Genomic DNA, 17,881 nt, shown 5'->3' with positions numbered 1-17,881 from the left:
GAAAAGGAAGGGCAGTTCATTTTATTCACCATTCACTGGGCAGCTCATTGTAAAGGAACCCAGTTGCCTTCTGGAGCCGATGGTGTTCCATCTCTCGCCTAAGATGCTCTCAATGAATTCTGACCACTCTGGCCCCTGAAAGCTCACCATGACCCTGGTGGTAGCACATAGTTTTCTCCTTCTCTTGAAAGCAGAAGCCCTTTATTACACTGAAATAAAGAAAAACGAAGAGACACAATAAGGACATTTCTAGTCTCAAAGAGTTTTCCTGCTGTTTCTGAGGTTTTAGCCATGGTTTTAAATGACGCCTACTTTAATTAGATTTGATATTTTCCAAAATCCTTTCTGGGTCAAAATATATAATTTTATGCTCCTATAACATAACTTTTAGTTGTGTCTAAGTCAAACCTTGTTTTTCCTTCTTCCTATTTGTATCTGTACAAGACTTGATTGTAGTCTGTCTCCTGCTACATGACAATCTTTATTAGTACCTCTGTCCACAAGACTGTAAATTCCTTGAGGGCAGAGAAACGATTTTATTTCCCTAAGACCTAGCCCGCTTTTGAGGATAGAATATCTGTATAGTAATACGATTATTATTACCTAAGTGGGTGCTCTGAACCACCACACAGCAATGTTGTGAATAGAATAGCTTATTCCCTAGTTTACTTTTCAAGCCAAATAGCTAAAATTATCTGAGGAAAGAGGCACTTTCCAGATTAGATTAGTGTGAAAATGTTACCAACTTGGTCATTACTGTCAAGTTTACCAAGTTAAGCTCTGAGAGTTAAAACTGTGCTTTCAAGAAGATAAAAGCTACAGTTTTTACAAAGTAGAGCTTTAAAATATGTTTACAATGGAATAGCCCATATGAATTACTCAGAAATATCTGGACAAGCTAGCATTTCCTTCTAAAATGATTTTTTTGGGGGGTGCAATTTCTCTTACTAGTCCCACCAGTAAGGATCAACTCAATCTCCAGCTAAACTGTGTAATTCCAATCTGCTGTAAGGCTACACACTGCATCTCTAACTAAAGCCAATGACCTTTCAATTATGTATCAATCAACCATAAGTTGAATTGACAGTGAAACTGAGCAATGGGTTCACTTTTCTCCCCATAATCTGAGTCAATTAATTACAACAAGTTAGGAATGGAGAAAGGAAGTTTTAATTTTATGAGCCAGCATAATCAGGAAGATGGTAGACTAATGTCTCAAAAAAACCATCTTCAAGGATTACAGAATCTTGAAGCAATTATATAGGGAAAGTGGACAGTAAGGAGAGGGTTTAGAAATGTCAGCCTTCAGGCATGACGGATTCCAGGGTCTTTCATTGTTCTTTTCTTCTGTCAGTGATGATGAATATCTTGTAGGTGTGTCTCCCACCTGTGGTCAGTCTGTTCCTAGAGAGAAATTCATAGAAGAAAGTTTTAAATTATCAAGCTATAAGGGAGTACATATGTAAGCGGAGACCATAAATCAGGAGAGCATGTGAATTTTTTATATGTGCAGAGCAGCGAGTAGTCACACAGAGGAGGGGCTGGGGTCATTTAGTGTAACAAGATGGCCTCACTTATGTTCACTGACAATAGTAGTAATAATACCTATCATTTATCAGGGGAGTATTACCTGTATGTCATTACTTGACATAGATTATCTCATTTTCTCTTCAAAACTACCCTCTGAAAGAGCACTACTAATATCCTTATTTTGTAGATAAAGAAACTGAAACCCCGAAGAAGCTATGTCACTATTCAACAGGCACGTGGATGTGTTCAGCCCAAGTCATCCACCAAAACTGAGGTTGAGGAGCAGGACTTAGAGAACATGCCTGAATGACAATGGGCTAGTGAGAACCTTCATTTGTTTTATAGGAACTCTCTCAGCTGTGGCATTTGACAAAATTTTATTATGATTATCTGTCTTGGAATTAGCATATCCTACAAGAAACACCCCTCGGTTAAAAGCAAAGAAATGATGCATTTTAATATAAAGCAGTGACACATCCTTAGTTACCATTGCATTTGTCTATGAACATCATACGGAACCAAATTTCATTATTTCCCAAATTCCCAGAAGTCCTGCAAGAGAAATACACCAGAGAGAAACACAGTGTAAAAAATGAATAAATCCCCAGACCGTGCTGCAGAGGCACAACTCTTAGAAAATCAGGGAAGGAATGTTATAGTTGAAGTGGAAATAAAACTATGTTTTCTACCTAATCCATCTATTTTTACATGTATGAGCTTCATCGTTATTTCAGCACAGTAATGCACAGTTCCAAAACCTTGAAGTGATCATCTTTGATCCTGAGGGAAGTTTGTTGTTGCTCTGAGAATGATGATGGGTTGACCCGGTTATACGAATCGTATCTTTTTGTAGAAAGGTGACACTGTTGGCCCACAATGAATCTCACTGGTACCTTGCTTTCTTGGTTGTGAACAGGACTCTTTCTTCATCTATCAACAACTCCTCAGAGACTGCCTGGCACCTACAACTAAAAGAAGAAAATTGGAGTTAATGGGATTGAACCTGAAAACAAGCTCTGATAATCCAGTTTCAAAAGAGATAATGTGGCAGAGTGGAAGAGAAGGAGGGAAGGAAATCAAATCAACTGTATAGAAAAGCCTATTTCTTTGTATTATCATGGCCTGAGAAGCCCCGTATCCTAACTTGCCTTTTTTTTTAATTATCATAATCAACTTGAAAAAAGCAGAGAAAAATCCCTGAACACGAAGTAAACCAAACTTCTGTCCCTAATTTAAGAGCCCATGTCTGACTTAACCTAGTTCACAGTATAAAACACTTAGAGAAAATGTTTCTTAGTCCTTTTAGAAAAGCACTCATTCCACATTGCCAGTTAATATCTCACTCTCTGCCCCCCTGCCCTTGTTGACCCACTCCTTGTCTTCCTGACAGCATCTCTCAACCTTAGACGACCCCTTAGGACTCATTGATTTCTCTGACCTCTTGTCCACTCTCAGGGATAGGGCATAATGAAATGAAAACCTTGAACAAGCGAGTAAAAATGATGCAGATGCCCAATGTCAAAGTCAGCCCAGGAGGTGATCAATGAGTTGTGTGATGTCCCAGTCATTAGTTGGATATCAGAAGGGCAGATGTCAAAAGCTCTGTGGAGTGCATAAAAGAAGTGAAAGATCAAACCAGGGCATACGAGGCAAGAGAAAATGGTAACCCAAGAAGGAGATTCTGGCAATACAAAAATGTTGGCAGATGGTGTTTCATTAAAAACAATAATAACAGTAACACATAGCATTTTTTAAGTGCTTATCAGGTGCCAGACCCTGTTAAGCTCTTTCACATTTACGTGACTTAGTCCTTTCATTAGCTCTATCAGAGAGGAATTATTATCCTAATTTTATAAATGAAGAAACTGAAACTCAGAGGGATGGAGAAACTTGTCCAAGGTCACACAGCAGTGAAATGAGAAAGACAGAAATCAAACCCAGTTCTGTCAGACTTAAAAGCCTATTATTCTTAACACCAAAAATAACCCCTCCCTTATATTTCATACCACTAAGTATAAAGTGCCTCCTTTTAAAGCTACATCAGTGAATTTTTCCGACAATGTTATAGTCCATCATAAAGGTTCAAACCCTTCGGCTTAGCTGGATTCTGGGTCCAGCTCCCTCCAAACCAGCCTAGTCCCATTAGCAGTTGTATTTTTTGGCTTTTAGTTCTTTATTCAGAGGCTGAACTCAAGTTCATATCCATATTAGCTAGTGCCATTTGCTCAGTGCCATGGGTTGTTCTCATTTCTCATTCTTGGCTCCCTTCGGAATCTTTATAGTCTGTTTTTTCTGGACCAGTTGTTCACTATGACAGCATGTAAAGACTCAGAGCATCCACCAGCTTCCTGCCAGATGGCTGAACTCTAGTGAATGGCCACCAACCTATGGACGGCTGAGCAGTGACTGAATACTTCTCTGCTTAATGCAGAAACTCTTGCAGAATTTCACATGGGGCAAGCCTGGGATTTGACTGACCTCCAGAAAATTCTAAAATCTCAATAATAATAATAATAATAATGATGATAATGATAATGACAGTAATATATAATATTTACCAAGTACTTCTGAATGCTTACTGCGTATCAAGCATAGCTCCGAGCCCTTTAGATGTGTGTCATTTGATAATGTTAGTAACAACTGAGGGAGGCAAGTATTATTATTAGCCCCATTTTATAAGTGAAGAAACTGAGGCCTGGAAAAATTAAGTTATCCAAGTTCACAAAGCTGGAAAATAGTATATCAGGGATTTGAACTGACTATCCAATTTCAGAGTTCCTGACTTAACTGCACCATGTTCTGGTAAGGCAATATTTTTGGATTTATTTGTTGCACAAAAGGGAGCTCAGACCCAAAGCATCAGTCAGGAAGAGCAAAAGGCCTCTGACAGAAGCCTTGTTGACAGTGGTTCATTCACAGTGGGGAAGAAAATAATAGTAACAACTAGCTCATAATGAGCTCCTCCTCTGTGCACTTACATACATCCCGTCACGTCATCTCACAATAATCCTATGAGATATGTCTTAATATTAACTTCAATTAAAAGAGGAAGAAACCTAGATTTTGAGAGCAGTGTGTTGTGCAAGGACGCAGTTGGTAAGTGACAAAGACTGTATCAGATAGTTACTAACATAGTAACAATGCATAACAAACCACATCGAAACTTACTAGCTTAAAACAATCATCATTTACTTAGCTCCCATTCTTCAGATTGACTCTGGTTTGCTTTGACTGGGCAGTTCCTCTGTTCTTTTAGGGATTCCTCATGCATCTCAAGTCAGCTGTGGGTCAAGTAGGCAGCCTTGCTGATCTCGGCTGGTCTGTCTCATCTCTGGGACTCAGCTGGAACAACTGAGCTGACTCAGCTCCGTTTACATGAGACAGAGTCTCTGTAGGCAGTCTGTAGAGAGCCCACAGATATGTGCAAGACCTCTTGAGGGCTCTGCTTGGAACTGACTCCATGCTTTCTACCACTCTCTGTTAGTAAAAGCAAGTCAGTATGCCAGCTCAGCTTCAAGGGTTGGAAAATAGATAGGAAGGGCTGCAAAGGGCACAGGTCTACAAAAGCAAGAACAACTGTGGTCATTTTTGTAATCATCTACTGCAAAGGCGGAATTCAAACCCAGTTCTGACTAACTCCATGGTCCTTATTGCAAATTCAAGTTTGCATACTCCTAAATAGAACATTCAGGAAGTACAATTATAGCTCTTTTCTCTCAGCATTTTAAGTATTTCATTCCTACTTCTTCTTGCTTCCATGATTTCTAAAGAGAAGTCACATGTGTTTCTTATCTTTGCTTCTCTATAAGTAAGGCATGTTTTTTTCCCTCTCTGGATTCTTTCAAAATGTTTTCTCCATCTTTGATCTTCTGCAGCTTGAATACGATATGCCTGTGTGTCGTTTTCTTGGTATTCATCCTGCTTAGTGTTCTCTGAATTTCCTGGATCTGTGGCTTGATGTCTGAGATTAATTTTGGGAAATTCTCAGTCATTTTTGCTTCAACTATTTCTTCTCTTCCTTTCTGTCTCTCTTCTCCTTTTGGTATTCCCGTTACACATATGTTACACCTTTTGTAATTGCCCCGCACTTCTTGGATATTCTGTTCTATATTTTTTCCAATCATTTTTCTGTTTGTTTTTCAGTTTTAGAAGTTTCTATTGACATATCTTGAACTTCAGAGATTCTTTCCTCAGCCATGTTTGGTCTATTACTGAGCCTGTAAAAGACATTTTCATTTCTATTATGGTGTTTTTTATCTCTAGCATTTCTTTTTGAGTCTTTCTTAAGATTTCCATCTCTTTTTTAAATTATCTATCTGTTCTTGTATTCTATCTACCTTTCACATTAAAGACCTTAGCATACTAACCAAAGTTGTTTTAAATTCTTGGTCTGATAATCCCAACATCCCTCTGATTTCTGAGTCTGGTTCGGATGCTCTCTCTGTCTCTACAAAGTGTGTTTGTTTTTTGCCGTTTATTATGCCTTCTAACTTCTTGTTGAAAGCAGGACGTGACAGAATGGATAAGAAGAACCCCAGTAAATAGGGCTTTAGTGACGTGGTGGCAAGGTACGAGGGGAAGGGAAGCGTTTCTTAGTCCTGTAAGCAGGTCTTAGTCTTTTAGTGAGCCTGTGCTGTTGGGCTGTGAACTTCACAAGTGCTTCTTAATTCTACCTCCCCCTTAGGGGGGACAAGATGGCAAAAGAGGGCTGGGAAATCCCTTCCCCAGGTAGTTAGACTCTGATAGAACCTCAATAGGTTAGGATTCTGGTAAAGTAGTTTCTCTTAAGCACAAGCTTTTTTAAGACGAACAAAATGCCCTAACATATTTCAAAATGGTTCCTTTTCCTGTCTCCTTACCAGAAACATGAGAGAATTTTCCTCCAATATTCACTGTGAAATCCTGCCAGAGCTCCTAGAGGTAAAACTCACATAAGCGTAGGGACCTTCCTTGTCCCTCATGGAGTTCTTAATTCTCAGACTTTTCCACACTGAGCTTCCAGCAATTTTTCAATTATAGTTTAGGTTTTCCTGCCCTGTACTTGTTCCCAAAGAGCTTTCTGCTCGAGAGTTTCTTCTCTGGTAAGTTAACAATTTTCTGAATTGCCTCTCTATCTCTCCAATTTTGGAGGGGGGCAATGCCTTGTCCTGTGACCTCACTTCTCTGGAAGAGCTAAGAAGAGTTGTTGATTTTCTTCAGTTTATTCATCTTCTTACTTGTTGTTAGACCAGAAAGAAAACTTCCAAGCTCTTTACATGTAGGGTCACAAATCAGAAGTTCCAGATCAGAAACCCAAAGGTATCTTTTCAATAAATATTTATCATGTTTCTATATGTACAAGTACCTAGTGAGCTGGATTTATCTTTCAATCGACTTGTTAGAGGACCCAAAGGAAAAGAGAAAGTAAGGGGTATGAAGATGATGGCAGCTTCAAAGAGGAAAGATTTCAAGTTTGCAGCAATGAATCTGAAATTCCTATAAACTTTGCATACTTTCTGGAGTCAACATCTGGCTCTAGAGAGAGAGTGAGTAATGAGACTAAGGGCAACTTTTACTAATGGGGACTTTACTTATGTGACAGGATGTATGTAAATGGCACCCAAGAAAGCCCAAATTCTTTGAGGCCAACACCAAGAAGCAGTAAAATTCCCATAGGGTTTCCAGTTCCCTGCCCCTCTCTCAGCCTTCATGTGTGCAAAGCATTGCACTAGGCGTTTCGCATCTGTACTCTTCGTTTTAAGCTATATTTCATTTCATAAAGAGCCACACTCAGACAGGAGACAACCCAAGAACCCAAATGACTGACTGATATTTGTGTTTCCATACGGTAGATCCTCTTATCTCCCTGTGGTTGAGAAGCCTCGCCTTGGACCATCCATTGCTTGAGTATCATCAAGAATTATTTCCTTGACCTTCTCATAAAAATGAAAAGTAAAGCAGCAAGCTAATTTTGTTTGGTTCATTTCCATTTTACTATTATTATTATTATTAGTTATGGTTTCACTGCAGAATTCTTCAAAAGAGAATTCAGGCTACGAGAAAACAATCTCTTAAAACTCAAAAATTAAAAAAGTGGGGGCTGGCCCCGTGGCTGAGTGGTTAAGTTCGCGCACTCTGCTGCAGGCGGCCCAGTGTTTCGTTGGTTCGAATCCTGGGCGCGGACATGGCACTGCTCATCAGACCACGCTGAGGCGGCGTCCCACATGCCACAACTAGAAGGACCCACAACGAAGAATATACAACTATGTACTGGGGGGCTTTGGGGAGAAAAAGGAAATAATAAAATCTTTAAAAAAAAATAAAAATAAAAAAGTGAAAGGAATGTAAAAATCACATAGCTGAGAAAATAGCTTATTTCACGTCTAAGTTTGCTTTTGTCCTAAGTTGATGCAAAATCTCCTTTAGCTGATAAATACTTTCATTCAAGGCAAGGAACATTTATTTCAGATAATGTCCTTATTCCTGGAGGAAAAGAAGAGGTAAATTCTGAAGTGAAGAATATCCTGGGGAAACAGTTTGGCAAATGAAATGACATTTTTCTGTTCTAATTTAATATCATAAAGGAATAAATATGGGTAACATGGAATCAAATAAAAGAAAAGACTTTCGGAATAATAGAATGTGAAATCAGAGAAGTTCCTGAGAGATCAGTGGCTCCAATATCTTTATTTTCCTGATAAGATCTGAGAAGAGAATTTCTTTGCCCAAAGTCTCCCTGATGGTTAATGGCAGAATTGAAACTAGAACCAAAACCTAAAACTCCCTATTCACTGTCCTTTCTAATCAGTTTTGCAGGACTCACAGTATCTTTTTCCAAAGTCTGCCCCTATTTATCAATGAACTTATATTCTCTTCTTCCAAGCTACCATATAGGGGACACAGTCCATCCTCTAGTAGAAGATGACATGTCAAGTTTTGGTACATAGATGTCACCTAAGGAAGTCCATGATAGAATTCAGGGTGTGTTGAACTTCAGTGGAAAAATATTTTCTTCTTATCTTCAGGCGTCTGTAAGTGAGACTGAGCATCTTCTTCAATCACAAATGTAGGCAACAAACCACAGTAAAAGTAATAGTTTCTCTGACTTGATCACCATAGAAATCAGATGTTTTCATATCCTTCTGCGGTTTTTGTACATTTTGGAACATCATTTATGTTCGTAATGAGTTTGAAATTATGATACTTATCAGATTTGCTCCTAGATATTAATATTTAATGTTTTCATAAAAAGGCACATACATTGTCGTTTCATGAATGTGCTTTTTAATATTTGGTCATTGGTTTCCTTAGTAACTGGATATAACTTATTTTATGGCAGGCAATCATATGAAGTTGTACAATCCTCCCCCGAAAGTCTTGTGAATCCCAAGATACACTTCTGGGTCTAGCTACATCTCTGATTTCAAATTGGCTCCATAGTCCCATGGCAGGGGAGAACACCTTAAAATGTGTCCACACTTGGGGAATAAACAAATGTGTGATCTCCCAAGATAAAATCAGTACAAGTAATTAAGCAATTGGCTTGAATTAACCAGATTCGGCAACAAGGCTTGAATGTTAGGGTGTGCTAACACATGGGGTCTGTGCTTCCAGGTTCAAATTAGGGTCGCGCTTGTCAACTCCTCCTGTGCAGCCTTTCCTACTACCCTGTCCCTTCTCCCCTACCCTGTGATGCAACGCATCGGCGAAATTACTGAATCTCTGGGACAAGGCTGGTCCAAGAGGAAAAAAGGGTTTACCTATGGTAAACAGCATGCCGGCAGCAGGGTGAGCTGCAGCCTTGAACAACTCAGAGATGGGCAAGCCAAACAGGGGTGAGGACAGTGTGGACCACAATTCAGTGGAACATCAAGTAACAATTCAGCAGAAGGAAAGCAGCAGCATCAAACCTCACAGCAGGCCCCACGTCACACATTGCAGAGTACCTAGTTAAGAAGTCAGGTCCAGGTCCCAGAATGTCTAGATTTGAATTGATTCAGCCTCTTCCAAGATAAGTGATCCAGGCAAGTTACTTCAGCTTCCTGTACCTCAATTTCCCTGTCTGTAAAATATAATAATAGTTGGATCTACTTCATAGGGTTTTGTGGGAAGAAAATGAATAAATATTAGGCGAGTGTATCTAATAGGGCCTGGTACATTGTAAGCACTCAGTAAATGTTAGGTATTAGTGGTATCACTCTCTCTGAATACATGCATAGGACAGCTATGCTCTCTGGCCCATTGTGGAACTCTTCCTGAATGTAAAAACTGCCGTTGGCTTTAACAGCATATTCAAGTTACCCGTGCAAGACCCCTTGGAATCCTCAGAAAATTTTGAGGGATGTATTTCCTGGAAATCACTTGACTCTCTGTTAGTCAACTTGATGAGGCCTCAAGATATCAGATTTGAAGGTATGATTGGAAAGGTGAGGCATGAGACATGGCCATTAGTCCTTCAAAATGATCCTGTTATTTTTGTAACCCTTTAAGATCAAGAGCAATGGCAATTATGTGTGCAATAAGAATATTTAGTAAGTACCCGAATTACCTTCAATTTTAAGACTAAATTTTAGTATCCTAAGTCGTGTATTTTTTTTAACAACTTTTGCCAACTTTTTTTTTTTTCTGCTTTATTTCCCAAACCCACCCCTCGTACATAGCTGTATATCTTAGTTGCAGGTCTAAGTCGTATATTAATCCCAGTTCCTCACGCCTACAAGCAAGCGCCAAGTACCGTGTCTGCTCCATTGTAAGAATGCAATAAATGCCATTAGTTGCAGAATGAGTCCGTGAGAGGACTCTCTGCTTGAATGGTAAGTCTCACAGAATTCACAATGCCTGTGAAGTCTATATTATATTTCATTTTTAATGCAATTGATGACCTAGTATAATATACGTTCTAAAAATATGTTGAAAATATATGCATTTGCCTGAGGTGTAAATAACAGTGTCAGTTATTAATTTGCTAATCTTTTTTCCCTGCTACAGATGTTATCTATGGTGTAGTGATCTGGGCCAGGTTATCATTTCTGGCTTTTTATTCTAACCTGGCACTGTCACATTACTTTGGTGACAATATTTTATGGTTCAGTTTCTCTGGAAATAATGGCCTACTTATTACATGTGACAGGGACACGTACTCACCCTCCTTCCTCCCACCAATTCGTATGGTAACTTCAGTTCCCTGTCCACGCAAAGTGACAGTAGCAAGTCTAAACCAATTGCTACTCACTTCTTGACTAGATATCCAGGGAGACCCTAGTGTTTACAAATGTCCAGGGTTGTAAATGGGATGCTTAATCTCCTTGGCCGCTGGGATGCCTGATTGACTGGAAGACTAGTGGCTTTTGTTTTGAAAACACTTACGCGGTCAAAGCAAAGTTGCAACATCCCTGGGAGTGTTATCTCCTGCACTGTGCAGTCTGGAATGATCCTCTAGTCTGCTCCGTGGCTCTAGGTTTGCCCATGTCTACCCTTTCCATTTTCTATTGGTTCCAGTATCCTACATGCTGCTAAAGATCCCCATATGTAGATTCTAACAGGCCCCAGTATCTAACCACTCACAAACTCAGAATCAGAACACCTTCCTTCCCCATTTCCTCTCAGGATTCTGCCATACCTTCTTTTAAGCTCTGAAATACACAATTCTGATTTCTAATAAATAACAGAATTTGAACACTATGTTTGATGTTCTCAATGCCAGCAGAGAACCAACATCTTTCTAGCTAAAGAAGACAGAAAAATGCAAGTTTGAATTTTGATAACATTTTGACTATAAATGGGATATTATGAAATATTCTAAAATTAATTCAAGAAAACATTTATTGAGAACCAGCTCCGTGCTGGATAAGATCGAGGCTATCATGAATGTACCTGACATCTTTGAGGGCCTTCCTTTGAGTGATAAAACTAACACTCTTGAAACACTCAGATCTTCTTAGTTAAGAGTAAGTTTGTTGGTACTGGCACAAAGCAAAGAAAGATACATGTGTTTGTCTGGATGTGGATGAGTGAGCATCATGGAGATGAACTTGGGTTGGATCTTTACATGAATCATCAAATTTGAATCTGCATAAAGTCTGGAGAAATCAAGAATTTGAAATCCTCAGTCACAAGATGCACGCACACACACACACACACACACCACACACACACACACAGGTATCTTAACAAACCTTCTGAAGACAACATGTTTCCTTAATTGCATTTCTGTGCTTTGATAATCTATTAAGCTGCCTCAGTGTTCCTGATAGATCGCGTGGTCTGGCGATATTTAAGTAAGCATATCTTTGTTCAGCTATCTTTCGGTATGGAGATGTATAGCTATACAAACCTCCCGTTTCCCCAGCACAGTCATCACCCCTGGAAGACAGCCTTAACTACATTGTGATCACATTCTTTCATATGGAAAATTAGCTATCAGGAATGCAAATAAATAATAACCACTTGGCTAGGTCTATGGTATTTTTCTTTTGGGATTCCTTTTAGGATGCCTAAAATTTTAAGCACAAAGATCCTACTAACTTCTTACAACTGCAAACAACGGTAGCACTCTTCTGTGTCCTCACTATGCATTCGAACCAAAAAGTTAGGCGCTAATGTCCCCATTTTATAGATGAGGAAACTAAGGCTCAAAGTGGTTAAGTCACTTGACCCAAGACGCATGCCCATTAAGTTGCCAAGTTGGGATTTGAAACAAATTCTCCCTGAACAGCTTCTCTTAATTCTTACTCAGTGGAAGAGGAGGATGCCTTTAACACAGTTCTCTGGTTTTCATGAGGAGGATTTATCCCCAAATACTACTGAACTCTCGGAACACTCTTATTTCTCTGTACAACTGTGGAGTGAATTATCTGATTGGTGGTGATAGTCATTGATCTAAGTTTCTCCAGTGAGTGAATCTGATCTATCAAATGGCTGGAGCATGGAGGATTTAGTATCTTTCTCCTCCTTTCTTTCCCTGAAACAGTGGGAGGCAGTAACCTGCATCCACAGAATTCAACTTTGCTTCAGGTGGGAAAATTCAGAAACTCAAGATTCTTCTCAGCAAACTAACTTTAGTGCTAAAACGAAGACAAATCCTCTAACCTAACCACTACCGAAAATCAGAAACTATTTTAGTTTTCCATTCTCTTGATTCTTTTGTCTTATTTTTCTATTGATTCAGAAATCAGTCCAGGAGACGCAGGCTGTTTTGTAATCTATTGCTCTATAACAAATCATTCCAGAATTTGATGGCTTAAAATAAAAACAGTCATGTTTTTGGCTCACAAATTTACAATTTGGGCAGAGTTTGGCAGGGCGGGCTCATCATGATCCCATGAAGCATCAGCAGCCCAACTGGTGTGAAGGATAGTTTCCAAGATGGCTCACTTACGTGACTGTCGAGCTGGTGGGAGCTGTCAGCTGGGAGTTCATCTGGGGCTGTTGGCTAGCCCACTCCCTGGGGCTTGTTGGGCTTCCTCACAGCATCATGGCTCAGTTTCAAGGGCAAGTGTTCCAGGAGGCCCAGATGGAAGCTGCAAGTGTTCTTATGAACCAGTCTTAGAAGTCCCAGAATATTCCTCTGCAACATTCTACGATCAAGCAAATCTCTAAGGCAAACTCAGATTCAAGAGGAGACTTGCCATCTTTCAATGGAAGGAGAAACACAAAATACTGTACCCATTGTTAATCTGTCATAGATGCTATTGATTGAATTTCCTCTAGAAACTCACTGTGCTGAAAGATAAAACTATATACAGAGTAAAATATGAAGCATATAAGAAAACAAATCATATCCCAGCTTGCTAGTTTTTCTGGAAAGTTTAAGAACAGTACCAAAAATATAAAAAGTCTATTCACAAATCTTTATAGTCCTCAGCTTTTTGGATAATGACTAATTCACGGAAGAATTCAGCAACTAAGAATAATTAAATGTTCCAGATCTCATCAGACATCAATATAAAACAGATTTTCTATCATTAAAGCATTTATTTCCTGATTTCCAATTTCTAAATTGTTCCTGAGCAGAACTTTAACCAGAATGATTTTTTAAAAGTTGTTTTTCATCTACTAGGATTTTTCTATTCCCTTACCGTTCTTTCTAAAATCCATTAGGGAGAAGAAAAAAATGACACTGTAAGCCTGAAGATGCCATTACAATTACCTAAACCAAAGAGGCTGAACCAGGTAATCAAAAGATTCTCTGAACTCCTATTTTCTTACAATTTCAATTAACTCTAGCATGATTACCGAAAATTTTCACCAAGACCAGCCCCGCGGCTGAGTGGTTAAGTACGCTCACTCGGCTTCAGCGGCCCAGGGTTTTGCTGGTTCGGATCCTGGGCACGGACATGGCACCGCTCATCAGGTCACACTGAGGGGGCGTGCGACATAGCACAACCAGAAGGGCCTACAACTAGAAGACACAACTATGTACTAGGGGGCTTTGGGGAGAAGAAGAAGAAAAAAAATTTCAGCAGACACAAACAGAATTAGAAGGAATATGTCATGCCCTTCCAATGTGAGATAGGTGGGTGCTACTAATATCTGTCTATTTTGTCATGAAACACCTTCACTACCATTGGCCATAAAAGTTCAAGGTGCGTGTGTATGGTTTATAAAGATTATGAGCAGTTTAATATCTACAGGTTTTATATACCAGCTTAAAATCTATTAAGATTTTAATAGATTTCTGAGAGATTCAAAGTGAGATTATTATCTCAAAGGTCTCTTCTGAAGTGGGAAAGAAAAACTTATGGGTTCTTACTCTTTAATTTTATCAAGTCCAGGAACACAAAAATTTGCCATGTGGAGGTCACGTGGACACTAGAGGAAGATTCTGTTCAATGCCAGCTTTTTCATAGCAGAAGGGAAGGATTCTTCCAGGGAGGCCACAGATCTGTCTGGGAGATCCAAAGCCGTCTCCCTTTTCCTACATTTATTATGAATGCAAGTTTCTTTTTGTTTTTTTGTTTCTTTAAAGATTGGCCCTGAGCTAACATCTGTTGCCAATCTTCCTCTTATTTTTTCTTCTTCTTCCCAAAGCCTCCAAGGTGCCATGAAAGAAGTTCAGGCTTGTCTGCTGGAGACAGAGGCCACTTAGAGGAGCACTGAGGCTCCCCATACGTGAGTCAAGAAGCCTTCTTGGATGTCCAGGCCAGTTAAGCCTGCAGATGATTCCAGGCCTGGCTGTTCTCTGACTGTAATCCCATGAGGGATGATAAGCAAGAACCACCCAGCTTAGACTACTCAATCCATAGCACCCTGAGAGACAATAACAAATTATTGTTGAAGCATCTAAAATTTAGGGTACTTTGTTACACAGTAATAGATAAGCAGAACAAAGCATATGGTGGGGAAAGAAAGGACCTTGTGTTGAGAAGAAACAAAAAAGGAAGATGCAGGTTATGCTTGCCAAAATGTAGCATCAAGTTCATCTGGAGCCCTTAACTTTGGAGCTTTCTTCTAACTAGAGGATTCTAGTCTCAGATGCTTTGAGTAGATTTTCTTTATTGCGTAGTGCAGAGAGAGGACCCATCCACCGACAGCCCACAAGAGACCGTGACCACCAACAGTGAATCACAGTTTCCCACTCTCATTTGGTGAGACCACAATGATTGGGAGATTGCTTTTCTCCTTGATATTTCCCTATAAAAGTCTAGTGTGCTACTACAAATACATTTATTAAAGTCTCAGGATTCAATTTACATAATTGAGGCCGTCCAGCTAATTTTAGGAAAATCACAACTTTGTGAAAAACAACTGTTATACAGTAATTATGGCAAAGATGCTCTGCTTTGTGTCAGGCACAGTAAAATCAATAGGTTTAAACATTAAGAACAAACACCTCTAAGCTCTCAATGTCATTTTAAAAGTGAAAGAGAGCTGTTAAGAAGCAGCTTTGCATGTTAATCACAGAGCTCGGGAACATTCTGTGTTAAGATATATGATTTTCAACCTTGTTAAAAGAAATATTGAAAGAGGGAAATTGATTTTTTTCCCCAGAAAATTTGCCTGTCACCCTCCAAGATAAGTTACTGTTATGTGTGTCCATTAAATAAGTTTATTATATGAAAAGTCACACTCTAAGAAAAAAAAGTTCAGTCAGCATCGACTTCCAGGATTCATGCAGTCGTTTAATTCAAAGAATCAAGGTTAACTGAGCCGATTCTCATTAATGTGCAATCGAACTAGCTATGGAATGGGTAGCATAGAGAATAGGAACAAGTTATACCCTCATTAGGGAAAGTGTGTTGGTCACCTCAGAGACGGATTCTTGGGAATACTGTAATCACAGAAAGAGTAAATAAAAGTAGTGTTATATAAATCTGGCAGTAGTAAGCATATGTGCTAAATGTCTGGTAAAAGAGCATGCAATATTTGGTAGAAGAGATCAGTGAGAGAACGAGGTCATATTTTAAAGTGGAAGAAAACATCTAATCCAAAGATTTTCAAACTGTTTCCACAAAGCCGTGTGTGCCACGGAGATATCTGGGGACGGAGGAAGAGGGGAAGGGAGGCTGAGTGGATGGCTTGTTCTCCCTACCCAGCTGCATCCTCTTTCAACCACAGGAGCTCTGCTTTCACGTGTGTTCTGTACTGAGATGATCACGAGTGCATTTGAAAAAACAAGGAACTCAGAGCCTAAATAATGTGTCTTAGGTGAGTTCTCTCAGAAGATGACCCGGAAAGTGATTCCTAAAAAGGACCAAGGTAAGAGGGTGAGGGAAAGAAAACCAGGGCAGGTGTGAAAAGGTACAAGTTAACACTGCACAATTGGGATTCAGTCTTACTGGGGATCCCCGGGAGATGATGGAGAATACATCTCTGAGAGATTTACTTCACAGGGATGAAGAAATTGAGGTATTTATTTACCAACTTTCTCCCATTATTGATCGAGGGCTGCTCTCAGGGACATTCATTTCCCAAAAATTCTAGCTCGCAATGTTCACAGGCCGAGATTTTACTTTTCTGCTTTCTACTCCCTTTGTCACATCAAAAGGAGCATCCTCACACACAGGCTCATTTTTAAAAAAGCCATTATCTATAATACATGCTCAATACCCTCAAAGATCCAGCATTCCACAAGGAATGATTTTAGAGTTTAAAAGTTTCCAGCTATTTTTTGTGATTTCTGTTTAAAAATAAAAAATGAGGTGAAAAGACAAAGAATATATTTAGTGGTGACCTTTTCCATGATTTATAATCCCAATATATTTTCAGAAAACTAGAATATTTTAATTTATTGATGGATACAACCAATTAGCACTTACTAGGACCCATTCATTATTAATACTTGGATATTTGGGGATACATGGCTGAGTAAGTTATTTTATGTAACAATTGGGATAGCTGGTATAATATTACTCAGCCAAATGCTCAGTTTTTAAAGATTGATAAATTTCTAAGGGTTATTAATCATCCTCCTTTTGAGTCCCATTTGTTTGATTTTCATTAGCATGGATGGTTTATACCTATATTTAAATACAGTGTATTTTTCAGATAAATTCAACAATAAATTTGAGAAAGAAGGAGCTGATAAACTACCCAGATAATTGCTTTTTCTTTTCATCTCTCGGCGTCATAGACATAGACATATTTCTTGTTGATGATCACATGGGTAGAGATGAAGTGGTCAATTTCATCACCAGTGGAAACATTTATGAAATCCTAATTCACTGGTATAACCTGGCTGCCATCCAGCTAACGGGTTAAATTGGGTCCAAAGTTGATAACTTGCCAAAACGCAAGGAAATTTAACTTTTTTTCCAAGTTTATTCTCTCATAATGAAACAAATATAATGACATAATGAAAAAGCTCCCTTTTCTTCTTAGAAAATCAATCAGTTAATGTTGCCATACGATATAATATTCAATTGAATCACTTGCATTAGAATTGGAGGAAAAGTGTGTAGCCTCTTAGCATGGATATTACCATTAGAACTCAACTCAGTGTTACGTTTCAAATCTTCTAAAATAGAAGTTCTCAGAATTTTGAATGTGACAAAGAGAGAAGGGACCAAAAGAGTGTCACTCAGCCATTTTTTCCAGTGAGGACATATATGTATATCTAACAAAATAAGCTTACTCCCATTCATCATCATCATCATCATCATCTCACGAAAGAAAGACCATTCTAACACCAACAAAGTAGTAAAGATAATCTCAAAATGAAGAATTGCTATCTCACAAAAGGATGTTTGAAAGAATTTAGCCGCAACTGATAAGCTTCCAAATGCAAAATCTTGAGTGTAGAGGAAACACTTGATTCGAGGTTTCATACCATTTTCCCCTTCAAGACAGCAAATACATTGAGATATATATATATATATAAAATACCATTTTTGCTTGACAACAATGAATTTTAGTTCAATGATGTACTTATTTA

General features: G+C 38.9%; 1 long non-coding RNA gene across 1 annotated transcript; it reads right to left on the bottom strand.

Moving 5' to 3' along the window:
- Window positions 1-1,428: 1,428 nt before the first annotated feature.
- LOC139040453 (uncharacterized) lies at window positions 1,429-13,841 on the bottom strand. The gene is made up of 3 exons (XR_011494978.1): window positions 12,887-13,841; window positions 9,456-9,571; window positions 1,429-2,498 (listed from the first exon to the last, which is right to left on the bottom strand). It is a non-coding gene; the product is annotated as an uncharacterized lncRNA (long non-coding RNA).
- Window positions 13,842-17,881: the final 4,040 nt, after the last annotated feature.

This window comes from Equus asinus, chromosome 17 (assembly GCF_041296235.1).
Source record: "Equus asinus isolate D_3611 breed Donkey chromosome 17, EquAss-T2T_v2, whole genome shotgun sequence".
Classification (NCBI taxonomy): domain Eukaryota; kingdom Metazoa; phylum Chordata; class Mammalia; order Perissodactyla; family Equidae; genus Equus; species Equus asinus.
This window is presented reverse-complemented; position numbering and strand designations above follow the sequence as displayed.